Genomic DNA, 13,376 nt, shown 5'->3' on the forward strand with positions numbered 1-13,376 from the left:
GGTAAGAGTGAAGAGAAGGTGCTTAAAAAAGGTACAAAAGCTGTATGTTCAGCCTAGTAGTTAGAAGGAAATAGACCATGAGAAAAGATGTGAAGGAATGTGAGTTCTCATCTAGTTTTAAAACCAATGAAATTAAAGAAAATGTGCAGAGAACAAAGAATTCTCTAATTTACTAAAAGAGGATGATCTCAAGATTTGCAATTATCCTGGAAGGTATGACCTCAATCTGGTGACTGGCAAGAAAAGTTATGCACTGAAATGCATACAAGATATTTTTGCTAAATCTGTGCATCTGCTGCAATATAAAGAGCACCAGTTAGAAACCCCCTTAAATCAGTCAGTCTGTCTTTAATTTACCTACCATGTAATCCTGATGAATCAAATCATTTCCTTAAGTGCTTTTTTTTGTTTGTTTGTTTGGTTTTTTTTTTGTTTTGTTTTTTTGTTTTTTTTTTTTCCCTGCCTAAAACAATACAACAAAGACTAAAGATTTCAAAAGTATCTAATTCATTAGGGAACCTAAAGATCAGAAATCTGCAAAACAAGTAACCATATAATGACATAATATTTGGAGAACAAACTGAAGCTTCATCCTGCCAAGTGCACTAATCCTATTATGCAGTACCAAATAGTTGCCCCCTCTTGTTTCCTCTAGCCCGATGAATCATTAATTAGTCGATGCAAAGTGCAACAGCTTCAAAAGCAAGAACTCAGAAGAACCATGCCACGGAAACCTCATGAGCTTGTTGATGAATAGGATGAATAGGATGCTTATATTATCACATTCTCCTAACCAAGGAAGATCTGGAACTTGAGTCACCTGCTTTCTAGGTGAGTATCTTAGATATCTGCTCAGCTGCGGGGCAGAAAGGAGAAGTGATCACTCACTATATAGCACTGTTTTATGAGAAAGTGCAGATGCATGCCTCCAAAACAAAGCTACTTCAAGCCAAAGTAAAAGACGCTGTATCTATGAGACAGTCATAATTTTACAGTCATAATTTTAGACACAGCCTTTTGTAAAAAATCATTTTAGGAAGGTATTCCTCAGGGATCATGGAACTCCTTAGGAATTATCTCAGATTTATGGTACTAATTTCCAAAACCACTAGAATTTTTCACAAATGCTGCTTCTTCTAAGTTACATCCTGAAGTATTTTACCTACAAGAAAGCACAGAAAGCCAAGAAAAATATTGGGCTGATACAGAAAAATAAAACAACAGGTGACAAGTACTTTAAGGTTTTTAAGGTGTCTGGAAAATGCCACTATAATCACAGTAAAGAACACAAAAATATTACTAAACTTCAAATTGCATAGAAACCCAACAGCATATTTCATGGACACATAGAAAGGTTCATTGACTTGTTTGTACAATCTGTGTATTTTAACTGTTCTGGGATGTGACAAAGCTTTACCTCCATACTCAAGGATAGTGCTCAGTGGAAACGAGGACACAAATAATATTTTAGACTATGCTAATTTATAACTTTTTCAGGTATCAGCATGTAAAATATTTCATAAAAATACAATAATCATATAATTAATATTGCCATTATTATTATTACAGGCTCAAATACTGTAGATTTTTAATGTTTATGATGTAAATTTTCACCGAAAAGAGGCTTTTCTTTATGGTAATCCTAGTGCATTATTTCATTCATTGCTAAAATTTATTACAATAATATACCGCAAGCTTGCTTTTTAAGAGATAATTAAACAAAATGTCAATCTAGTTACCTATTCCTAAATTGTTTGGAGGATAATCACTAGGAAAGTTACATATCTAAAGTTACATAGAAGGATTTTATATAGAAAACAAAGCAGTACATTATGAAACATGATTGTTCATTTTGTCCACGTAAGCATGTAACAAAAAACCCACACTCACACGATTATCACGGAACAGTTAAATGCATAAAAGCATTACTTCTGCCCTGGCATGTGAGGGTCATAGTTCAATTTTTTATATATTTTTTTTCTCCAATTACATTTCATTGACTCTTTCCTCCTCTCTTTAACATTTAACAATATCATGCTTTCTTCAGAATCCCTCATATCTCTACCATATCATATCTCCATATACAACTGAAAACTGTACTGCAAAGGAAGCTGGAAACCAGAAACAGAAAAATTACAGCTGAAGTAATGTTTTCAGCCTGCCAAACGTTCACATTTTCAAGACTGTTGCATTAGAGCATGAGATTAATTCACTCGTATATTCTGTTGATTAACAAATATATTTATTTATGTAAATCTGAGAGATTTATGTTCAATAATATTATTTTACTTAATTTTATATTTTCTTTGGCAAGTTAGGTCTGTGAGGATTAGTGGCCAGATTTTTTTTTTTTTTAATTTTAATCCAAAATATCAATGCAAACTTCTGATTAAACTCCCAAGCTTTATTCTTTGTTATTTATTAATTTTGTATTTTATATTCACTTTAAATATTCTTATATGACCCCTCCAAGCTTATTTTTATACCATATTTTGGGGTAGAAAAGTTTCATTGGTCTTTGTTTCAAAGTCTACTAAATAATCACTGTATTGGCCTCTGTAAATATTAAGAGACAAATACATAATTACTTGTCCCTTCCGTACACTTTACGAACTGTAATGTAAAGCCCACATCATTTAAATGTATGAGACAGAGGTTAAGACTGAAATATTTAAGTGAGTTATATGGGTTTCCAAAGTTCTAACACTTGGCACTAGCTGAGATTTAACTGTGACCTACTGGTATGAATACTGACATTTACCAAATAGTTTTACATGAACATATGTCAAAGCTGTGAACTGCCTGTGTGAAAATATTAAAAGAAAAAAAAAAAAAAAAAGTGAGGGAATTGAAGAAGAGTCAGAAGGAAAAGTGATAAATAAAGCACTGACTGAATATCCAATTACAGATCAAATACCCAAAGACCAACAAGCCCTGGCAGGAGCCAAAAAAAAAAAAAATATATATATATATAATATATTTTTTTTAAATATGAAGACAAAATTTTTGTTTTTCACACATAGGCATTGTACAGAACTAAAGAAGTGAGAATCTGGGTTGGTCAAAATAACCTAGCATTCAAGAAATTTTGGACACAGACATTAAATAATAATAATAATAATAATAATAATAATAATAATAATAATAATAATAATAATAATAATAATAATAATAAAGTGGTAGGATTTAGACTTCAAGCTAGAATCCAAATGAATCTACTTTGAAGTGACTATTTCCTTGGGAAATTTGAACTGCTGATGTAAGTGTGAATTATAAAATAGATATAAAAAGTAAAATAATTTCCTTGACTGTTTTTCCAACAAACGCAGGAAACAGGAGTTTGGAGCATAGGCCATGAAGTACAAAGTTGATGTTCCAATTAAATAAACAAAATAAAAATTAGGTCTTAGTCCTGACACCCTTCAATAAAGGTTTTCCTGCCTGAGATAAAGAAAGAAAAAAAAAAAGTACTTCTGCAGGTACCCCCCTGTCTCTCTCCAATGACCGCAGCAGAAGCCAGGGCTTATAACTGGAGTTTCATGCCCAATTACATGGTGCTGCTCCCCTGGTGTCAAGGGATCCTGCCTAGAGCTGTCATTTGAAGTACACTATTTGAATTACTGTATTTGAAATACCAAGTGCATCAGTTGGCAAACCTAAATGAGCATATAATTAACTATTCAGTCACAACTTACTAACAACTGTGTAAATATATATATATATAAATATATTATTTATGTTGTCTTTGACTAATATGCTCAAGGTCCTCTGCTATGAATAGAAGTCATAACCAGTGGCATTTAATACACACTTGCTGAACATGTGTGTATAGATCAGAGATGCTGTTCACTCACATATGGACATCCAAGTGAGGTATACTCTGTGTGCAAAGGCAGGATTCATGGCTAACATTTTATTATAGCAATTTCTTGTAAAATTTCATTTTGCAAACTGCTTTTAAAACCTTTTAAATACCCATTAACTACCAGTGCAGTATATAAATTAGAAAATTGCTGAAAACGCTCAGTCCAATGAAGGTTTCTCTATGGTGTTGAAAAGTAAGTGTTTCTAGTTAATCATCCAATGATATTGCAGTGCCTACTTTGTATGGCTGGTGGCTCATTAATAAAAAAAAGAAATGAAGCCATTAAGGGACCTCTTTGGCACACCCATGTTAATTATCCTCCCATGTGAGTATTTATTTACTTAGGTACTTTGAAATTTTTCATACGACTTGCAAGCACTCTGTTACTGTGTTTGATCATGTCTTTGAATCTTTTCAGTCAAGATATTATAATTCCTGGTCATTTTCCCAGTTTCATAATACCACGTTCTTGCCACTGGACCTTGCTTATACTGAAAGAATAAAGATCCAAAAATGCACTTTTATGATTCTGTCTTGAAAAAAGCAACAATTTTTGCAAATAATCTTGAAGGAACAGGAGAATCAGATTCACTTTAATTGTCAGGGATTGCTTGAGATCATTTATTTGAAGACTGGTTGTGTTCAAATAACTTGGAAAATGAGGGGTTTTTACATGAGGTAATGAGAAAGCATAACAAATAGCAGATATTGCCAGCAGAATAGCATAGATGTTACAGCCTAAAATAAGTACTACATGTTTTGTGGACTGGAAAGCAGGTTGCTATGCTGTCAATTCCATCAACAAAATGAACAGAAACCCTAGGCATTTTCTACCTTGTAATCTTCAGTTTTAAAAGAAGCCCCTCTAGTTTTTCAGGGTTAAATCCTTTGTCAGCAACAGATTATAAATATACCTGAGCCTCTAGAGAATTCTTTAAGGAATATACACTTTACTGGTCAGAAGGGGATGCAGCCAACCTCCATATAATGACAGACAGCCATGTGTACTGTTGGTATTATACAGCTGAAGATACTTACGTTTCTGACTTTTGATGCCAAGATACTATGTAGAGGGATACAGAGGGGTGAGAACATGAACGTGTACTTCATTGATCAGAAACAAAGGATGTTTCCCTAGGAGCAGAAGAAATATGAGATGCTGCCTCCCTATAGCCCTCACATTTATGCCAAGATTATAGACAGAATTAGTGGATAAAAGAGAACACGTTAGTTAATAATAAAATAAAATAAAATAAAATAAAATAAAATAAAATAAAATAAAATAAAATAAAATAAAATAAAATAAAATAAAATAAAATAAAAAAATCCTCCCTACAGTATTCTTTTGCCTGAAGGATGAATTGCTCCAGTGGATGGCCTCCTTGCCTTTCATGATGAGGTCAAGAAACTTGCTGTCACTACCACTGCTATGATTAATGATTCAACTGGTACTGACAGTAATCAAACCATAGTCTCTGGAGTATAGCTTGACTGCATTAGTCCCCCAGTAGGTTGAGTCACTGTACTGGCAGGAGATCTATCTGCTTCTGCTACAGGCATACACTTGTGTCCTTCTTGAAGCAAAATTTTGTGAAAGTACAGGTGACACCAGAATGAGTCATGACTGTTAAGAAGGTTAAAAAATTAAATTAATTTAAAAAAAAATGAAAAAAATAACCCTTTGTAACAATTGGAAAAATACTGCATAATGAATCATTAAACTATTAATAATATAATCCTCTTAAAAACATGGAACTACTAGTCAAGAAGATTAAGTGTATAAAAGCTTCCAGTGCAATGAAAATGGCATAAGGGAAGAAGCTGAGTTTTCTACTGTCTTTCTCCTTTTATTTTATTTATTTTATTATTATTTTTTTTTTAACAGATTTTCAACATATTCACTTTAATTAAATTGTAATAAATGTTCAGTAGTTGAATATACAAAAATAACAGCATATAAGGATTAGTAAGTAAAAGGTTAGTATGAAAATATCATGTTAGATAAACAATGGTAAGGATTAAGGGGTTAACTTTTGAAACTGGAATGAAGACAAAGTCCACTGAAAAACAGAAGGTGAAGACAGAATGCAGGGAAAAAAAAAAAAAAAAAAAAAAAAAAAAAAGACAGTTCAAAAGAAAGAGACTGATAATAAGGTTATACAAAAATAACAATGGAAAAATCTATTAAAGCTTGCTATATTCTCAGAAAACATTTTCAACTTCCATCTGGCTAAACGCTGTCTAAATTAATTCTTTGAGCCACACAGAAGATACAGTACTAGAAATAGAAGCTACTTGTAATATTCTTGTATCTAGTTAACAAGTCAATTTCTATTTTCAATTTTTAAGCATTTGAAGTTGTCTTTCCAGGCTTATCCCGTGGCACGAGACCATGCTGTCATGAGGGAGGCTAGGGTGGAAAGTAACAATGAACACTGTCATCAAAAGTGAAAAGGGAGCACATGCAGAAAATTATACTGTATTTGCAGAGGGAACAAGCAACAGATTACCAGAGACAGCCTAGCAGGCTTTAGGCTTCTCAGGCTGTCAAGGAATAACTTCCAGCTCTGTTTTATATGGAAAAATTAAAAACCTTTAATACATGTAGTCAGCCACAAACGCAAGTCACTAGTTTGTCAGGTGAACTTTTCTGTTGCTTTGGTAGGGAGTCCCATTGGTTGCATAAGAGAGCTGAGGAAGCTGGATTAGGCAAGGCAATAGGTTTTATTTGTGGGAAAATATCTGTTTTGTCTTGTTCTGACATACAGGCCTTCAGGACAGATGGTGTGATATATATGTAGAAGAGTGATCAATACGGCAAAAAGTCCATAAACTGTGCAGTAACTAGTTCAGTGAGCTTTAACCCTCACGCATTTATTTAATAGAACCAATTAGCTGCCTATTACTGTATTTCATATGATTTTTTATTTATTTAGTTAGTTATTATGACCAAACCCAACCAAACAGCACAGCAATAACAACAACAAACACATGGCTCTTGACAAGGCTTGGGAAAGGGAGAAAAAAAAAAAAAGTACTAAAAGGTATACCCAAATTTCTAGGTGAAACTTTGTCCTTCAGAGACAGCCAGTTTCCAATAACCACTCCAGTACAAAAAGATCTTCAAACAAAAAAGGAATTGATAGCTTTTATTATCACTAAAAATGTGTTTGGGATAGACTTCATTCTAATTAAGCTCTTTTATTACAGTTCAGAAAACAATTTTGTTCCTTCTCATAGTGTTTTACTTGAACAATCATCTACCAGACAGACATTGACTAGCTTGTCATAGAATGGTAGAATCAAGTGGTAGAATCTCACTTGAAATTAACCTAATCAGTAAAACATTAATGGAAAACAGCTGAACTACATTTATTTGCAGTTGAACACTACCTTAGAGAAGTACATTTTAATCTCATTATAATATGACCTTCCAAAGTCTACTGCTCTGTTGCATAGCCCTTTTTGGGATGGAGGAGAGATTGGTTGTTTTGTTTTATTCTTAGCTTTAACTATATTTAAGGCATATAGAAAAAAGATGTGCCGAGTCAAGTATTTAGTTAGCTTAGATAAAATGTGGATGGGGAGGGGAGTGAAGGCAAAAGCAATAATAAGCTTTAATATGGATATGAAAATAGCCTTCATAAAACAAGGATAAACAACATTGCAGTCTAATTTACCCCCACATAAAATGCAAAATAGAACTCCGTTTGTAATAAAACATTAGTATCTTTATTGCCAGCATAATCTTAACTAATCTTTTCTTACATTATTTCTGTAGTTACAGTAATTCATCTGCATGAAATTTGACTGAATAAGGTTAGGCATGCAATTGAAACCACACCAATTTTTCCCTCCTTTCTTTTCTCAAAATCCTTCATTAATATTTGCATATGCTCCAAAGTCAGTCCCAGGCAGGTTCAGCCTCTAGCCTTCTCAGAATGTCAGCAGCCCAAAACAGTTTTCTTCTGAACAACCCCTTTCTTTGTAAAACATAAATACAATCTTCTGGGGCTCTGTAATTATCCAAAATGAGCTTTACTCTTGCAAATTACTTCAGCACCCCTATGATTTATCTGTCGTAAACACACTTTATAATATTTATATTCCTATTAGAACCTCTACTAATAATGAACTGACAGTACATAAATATTTACATGATAGTACATGGACAAATGCCTGATGCCCTTATATTAGTCACATTTCTTGTTCTCCCTATAATACTTGGAAAAAACTAAACCTTGGCAATTTGCCGTGTTCACAAAAGTACCTTTGAAAATGGCTCAGAACATTAACAGAGCTTCACATTTGCCACACTTTTCTTTAAAAGAATGGCATTCCTTCATACTTATGCAGTCTGGGTTATTGCTTCTTCACATTATGCATCATTACTCTGAGTAGGTGTCTTATCAGCAGCTCCAGTTGTTGTGGAGATGATTGGAATTAAGCACTGGAAGCTTTTTATTTATCTTACATGCTTTATTCCTACAAGATTTTCAGCATATAAGCTTCTTTGTTCAGCTCAGAATTGGATACATTGCCAGGCATTGTAAATTTTACTTTTTTTTTTTTTTTTTTTGTATTTGTTCCTAAATTGGATTGAAAACAAAGTATAGCGTTAATTAAAGCTCTGCTTGACAATAGACAATTTTTCCATGCAGTAGAATTTCTGATCAGTTGTGAGGATTTTGCAAAGACCTAATAGGTGACATTCACAGCTAAGTCCCAAGTATAACTGCTATATAGTTACCTGTGCTAAGTGCCCGACTGACAATATTCACACAAAGAAAACTGTAATAATGCTGTTGAAGTACTTACTTAGCCAACAAAAGCTGTGGAATTTAAAGGGAAGGTTACTTTAAACTGCATATGATACATAATAACTCACAAGTTCAAAGGATCAATATAGAGGTTTAGAGAACAGAAAGAGAAGGAAGGGAAGAAAGGAATAGAGGGAAGGAAGGGAAGAAAGGAATAGAGGGAAGGAAGGAAGGAAGGAAGGAAGGAAGGAAGGAAGGAAGGAAGGAAGGAAGGAAGGAAGGAAGGAAGGAAGGAAGGAAGGAAGGAAGGAAGGAAGGAAGGAAGGAAGGAAGGAAGGAAGGAAGGAAGGAAGGAAGGAAGGAAGGAAGGAAGGAAGGAAGGAAGGAAGGAAGGAAGGATATCAGAAACTTTCACAAAGTTTGAGAGAACATTATAAGAAAAACGTCAACCTTGTAGATAATAAGGATGAAAAACAAAAAATCCAGCCAAACTTACTTGTTAGGTCCATGCATTGTTTGGAAGAATAAATAAATAAATAAATAAAATGTCTATTAAAAGTTGTTCAAAAATGTTCCCATTCCAAAGACTAACTGAGGCTTCTTTCCTTCCCAATACTTTTCAGAAGGTGTCTGTAGTTCAAACACAAATTAGCCATTGCCTGTCAAAACTGAAGATATTTGTTTCTTGAAGTAATTTATGACAATATTGTATTTTTTCTAGAGGTTTTAATATACGAGAAAAGTACAGATACTCCTTAGTCCCCACTGAACAAAAGACTGATGATTACAGTTATCGTGAGGGCTTTTGGGAATATCAAATGTCTTTGTACAACATGCTTCATTTGTAATGTTTACATGCCAGTAACCTGGTTGATATGCTTTGAAGAGCTGAGCAATAGATTCTCCTTGTTTGGGAGGAGACAGAGTGGAAATAGGATGGAAGATGGATTCCCTGTTGGGATGGGGCAGAGAGAATTTGAAAGAAGTTACCCAACCAAGTTTAACTACATTTTGGCTAATTTCTAAGCACACTGAATTATATTGCTGTACCTGTTGCAGAAAATGTACCCTGCAGATGACTTGGCTTCCAGCAAATGTTGTTTCTATTCCTGAGTCCTTCACATGCTAAAATAGAAAATAATGGAAAAACAAACAAACAAAAAAAAAAAAAAAAACAAGGAGAGGAGAGGAGAGGAGAGGAGAGGAGAGGAGAGGAGAGGAGAGGAGAGGAGAGGAGAGGAGAGGAGAGGAGAGGAGAGGAGAGGAGAGGAGAGGAGAGGAGAGGAGAGGAGAGGAGAGGAGAGGAGAGGAGAGGAGAGGAGAGGAGAGGAGAGGAGAGGAGAGGAGAGGAGAGGAGAGGAGAGGAGAGGAGAGGAGAGGAGAGGAGAGGAGAGGAGAGGAGAGGAGAGGAGAGGAGAGGAGAGGAGAGGAGAGGAGAGGAGAGGAGAGGAGAGGAGAGGAGAGGAGAGGAGAGGAGAGGAAATCTTCTACAAAAGGTAATGAGTTGATATAGAAGCCCATGACAACAAAGTGTATTGCATGAAAAGAAGAGTAAGATAATTTCTGAAGTATGGAGAGTTTTTCTGGTCTGTAAAAATTGCCTGATAATATCTTTTTAACTGGGTTATATCAAGAGTTGGTCCAGATGCTGTAGGAAAAAGGAACATTAGCATGCTGCTGTACTAAATCAATCTGCTGCTCAACAGAAACATATCCCCCCAAAAAAGCATGTTAGTGTCCAGAGTGCTGGGCTGCACAAACACCAGTGCAAGGCTGAGGGACAGGATGTCTTGTGTTCTCTGTGACTATTTTGATGCAAATTTGATGTATTTTAGTCCTTGATCTCTTTTAACAAAAATAAATAAATAAATAATATCAACTTGATGCAAATACAATGAACTGATATACAAGAAATAAGAAATAAACACAGTTTTTCTATTGCTTTTCAGCCCAGAAAATCCACAGAAGTATTATGCAGCAAAGCAATAATATAATTTGGGGATTTCATTTTGACTTAGCCACAGTACAAACAAAAACAAAGGTACCTCCAAAAAACAGAAATACCTTCAAAAAAAAAAAAAAAGTTCTACAGTTATTTGTATTATTTTTGATCATTGAAATATTTATAACTTGTTCTGTAAATACAAGTGTTATCACTTTTACAATACTATCTTCATTTAATGATTTGGGGGGGTTGTCTCTTCTCCAAAACATTCCTTCTTCCAACCATTTGTTCTGCTATATTTATCATAACTACAAATGTAGAAAAAGAAATTTATGGAAGACTAGCAGGTATCATACTGTTACAGTTTCATGGTCTGTTCACACAGAACACCTTGTCTTTATAGAAACATCTTTTCAGGCAGATATTTCTGAAGTGCCCAAATGATCAAGGTCTAGGAAACATAAAAACAGGAACAATATTAGATTAGATTCTCAATCCATCTAGTCCTGCATCTTCCCCTGCTATGGCTTATACTAAAGTAAAAAACTCACATGGTAAACTGATGTCATATAATGTACACAGTGTAGGTCTGCCTGAATTACAAATAGCAACAGATTGTTTTTAACCCTGAAAAAGGGCAGTACATTGGCCACCACTCTCATATAGGTACACAAAAAGAAGGAAAAAAAAAAGAGAGAAAAAAAAAAAAACTTTTTTTTTCTCTTACAGGGTTTTTCATTGGTCAAATGCAGTGAAAAAAAGATATCGGATTACATTATAGATAAATCAGATGCCAAATGTAATTTCTGAAATGGAGAATATTTTTAGATTGTGTGACAGAAAAAAATATATGGCTCTAAAATGGGTAATCTTCTATTTCACTAAATGTGCTCCCTGACTGAGACCTTGTACGCCAAGCTTCAGCCTGAAGCAAATTGTTATAGCCGAGCTATTAACTTCTAAAAATAGGGGGATGTAATGGAAACATTAAGAAACCCGCTATTGGGCACAACCACAATCCAGGGGAGGATGAAACAACACTCCTTTATTTTTCCTTCTTTACCTCATCACATTAGTGCAGTTTGTGGCACTGAACTGTGTCTATGCCAAATGTGTTTTGTTTAGCTAGTTTCCTTCTAAACAGCAGCATATGATGCTGATGTTAGTAATCTCTCTCTCTCTCTTGTTTTTAAAGGAACTTAATAGCAGTAAAATACTTCAGGTTAGGCTCTTGTCAATTGTGATTCAATACTTAAAAAAGGTGCTCCATCCTGGGAGAGAGGACAGAGAGGCTGTAGGATTGCATGAGAAATCTGAAATTAAAGTGCTTTGCAATAGGAGGCTTTTGCATTTTCACTTAAACCTTTTCAAGAAACAGAATAGTAGAGTGCATATTTTGTAACAAAATGTGCAGCAGTGATTTACTTTTCTGTCATGAAACATGCATTCTCTGTGTTTTATTGCAGTGTATAACATTTCTCATCATCTGCTATTTATTCTACATTCAGCACAGTAAAATCAAAGAAGCACTGACTCACAAGCCAGCAGGTGGGTGCCCCTGTTCAGAGGCTTTCCATACGTTTTTTTTGCCAAACCATTTAGCACATCTGTAGCCTTCACTAAATCATTTTTAAAAGTAATATTGGTAATAAGAGTCAGAGAGCCTTGAAAGGTATGTGTGGTATGTGTTCTGCAAACAGGCTCTCAACAAAAATCCCCAGAGCTAGGAACAACAGTAAAAATCATCTCAAAGGAGCAGTAGAGAGTGGAGAAAATGGATCTTGGTATAGAGGACGTGCTATTTATGGAGGTCAATCTGCATCAGCAACATAACATTTCAGGGTTATACAGCTATAAACACATTCTCATGAGTCGTGCAGGGTTTTAAGGAAGAGATCAAAAGATGAGCATAAAAATGAGTGTGTATGAGTGCTTCTATACCAAACCCTAACAGTTTGCTTTTCTACTCCTACCACAGTGAGGTGCATTTCAACTGGGGCAAATGCAAACTGGAAAACAGGCTTCAGAAGAGCTAACTAAACTTCTTCTGAAGAGCTAACTTTAGTTAGAGCTAACTAAATCAGTACAATCCCAGCAGGTCCTATAAAGTGTTTGCAATGCAAGAGTTTCCAATAGTGTCAAGGAGAGTTAGAAGCTCAATAGTGTCCATGCTCCTAAACCACATGGATATTTCAAAAGTCACTCCCAGTACTCCTGCCAGGCAGACACCCAATTGTGAAAACAGGTCACTGCAGGTAAATACTTCTCTAGGTACAGACTACATGGTAAAATCAAGTTAAATTCACTTAAAGTGTGTATGACACAGGATATTTGCCCCTACGCACAGTCGTGTGGAACTACCCAATTCAGAAACGTAAAGATCAATAGATGACTTCATAGAACATTTTGCTTGCTTTCTTGCCTGTGGGGACAGGAGATTAGATTTTCAGAGCTTAAATACCTAACTGTATTTGAAGCCCACTTTCAAATCCATCTCAATCTTTTTGGCAACACTTTGCTTATTTGACAAGCAGGGTAATCACTTGTCATACCAGACTCTCCTGCGAGTTTTTCAAAAGCCTTATTGGCTTCTGAAACAATATTTTCTGGACATTTTAAAGCTTTTAAGGGTGCTGTTCTCCAATTGCTACTGTACTATGCTTCCAATCATCTGGTCATCTCACCAAGACTGCCCCACTCACTTGCCCAGGAACAGAATGACACACAGACACAGACCTGAAACAGCATGTGACAGTTGTAAAACCTCTCTTGATTTCTGTCAACACAGTTTAGAACATAGTTGGAG

General features: G+C 35.0%; 1 long non-coding RNA gene across 2 annotated transcripts in view; it reads left to right on the forward strand.

Annotated features, from left to right (window-relative positions):
- The first annotated feature begins 668 nt into the window (after positions 1-668).
- Positions 669-13,376, forward strand: part of LOC137853449 (uncharacterized) — a 40,219-nt gene continuing 27,511 nt past the window's right edge. The window contains exons 1-2 of one of the 2 annotated variants that reach the window (XR_011094512.1): positions 669-831; positions 12,037-12,118. This is a non-coding gene — a long non-coding RNA (uncharacterized lncRNA). The remainder of the gene's footprint in view (positions 832-12,036; positions 12,119-13,376) is intronic. The other variant, XR_011094511.1, reaches the window with a different exon arrangement.

The sequence above is a fragment of the Anas acuta genome, chromosome 1 (assembly GCF_963932015.1).
Source record: "Anas acuta chromosome 1, bAnaAcu1.1, whole genome shotgun sequence".
Lineage (NCBI taxonomy): Eukaryota > Metazoa > Chordata > Aves > Anseriformes > Anatidae > Anas > Anas acuta.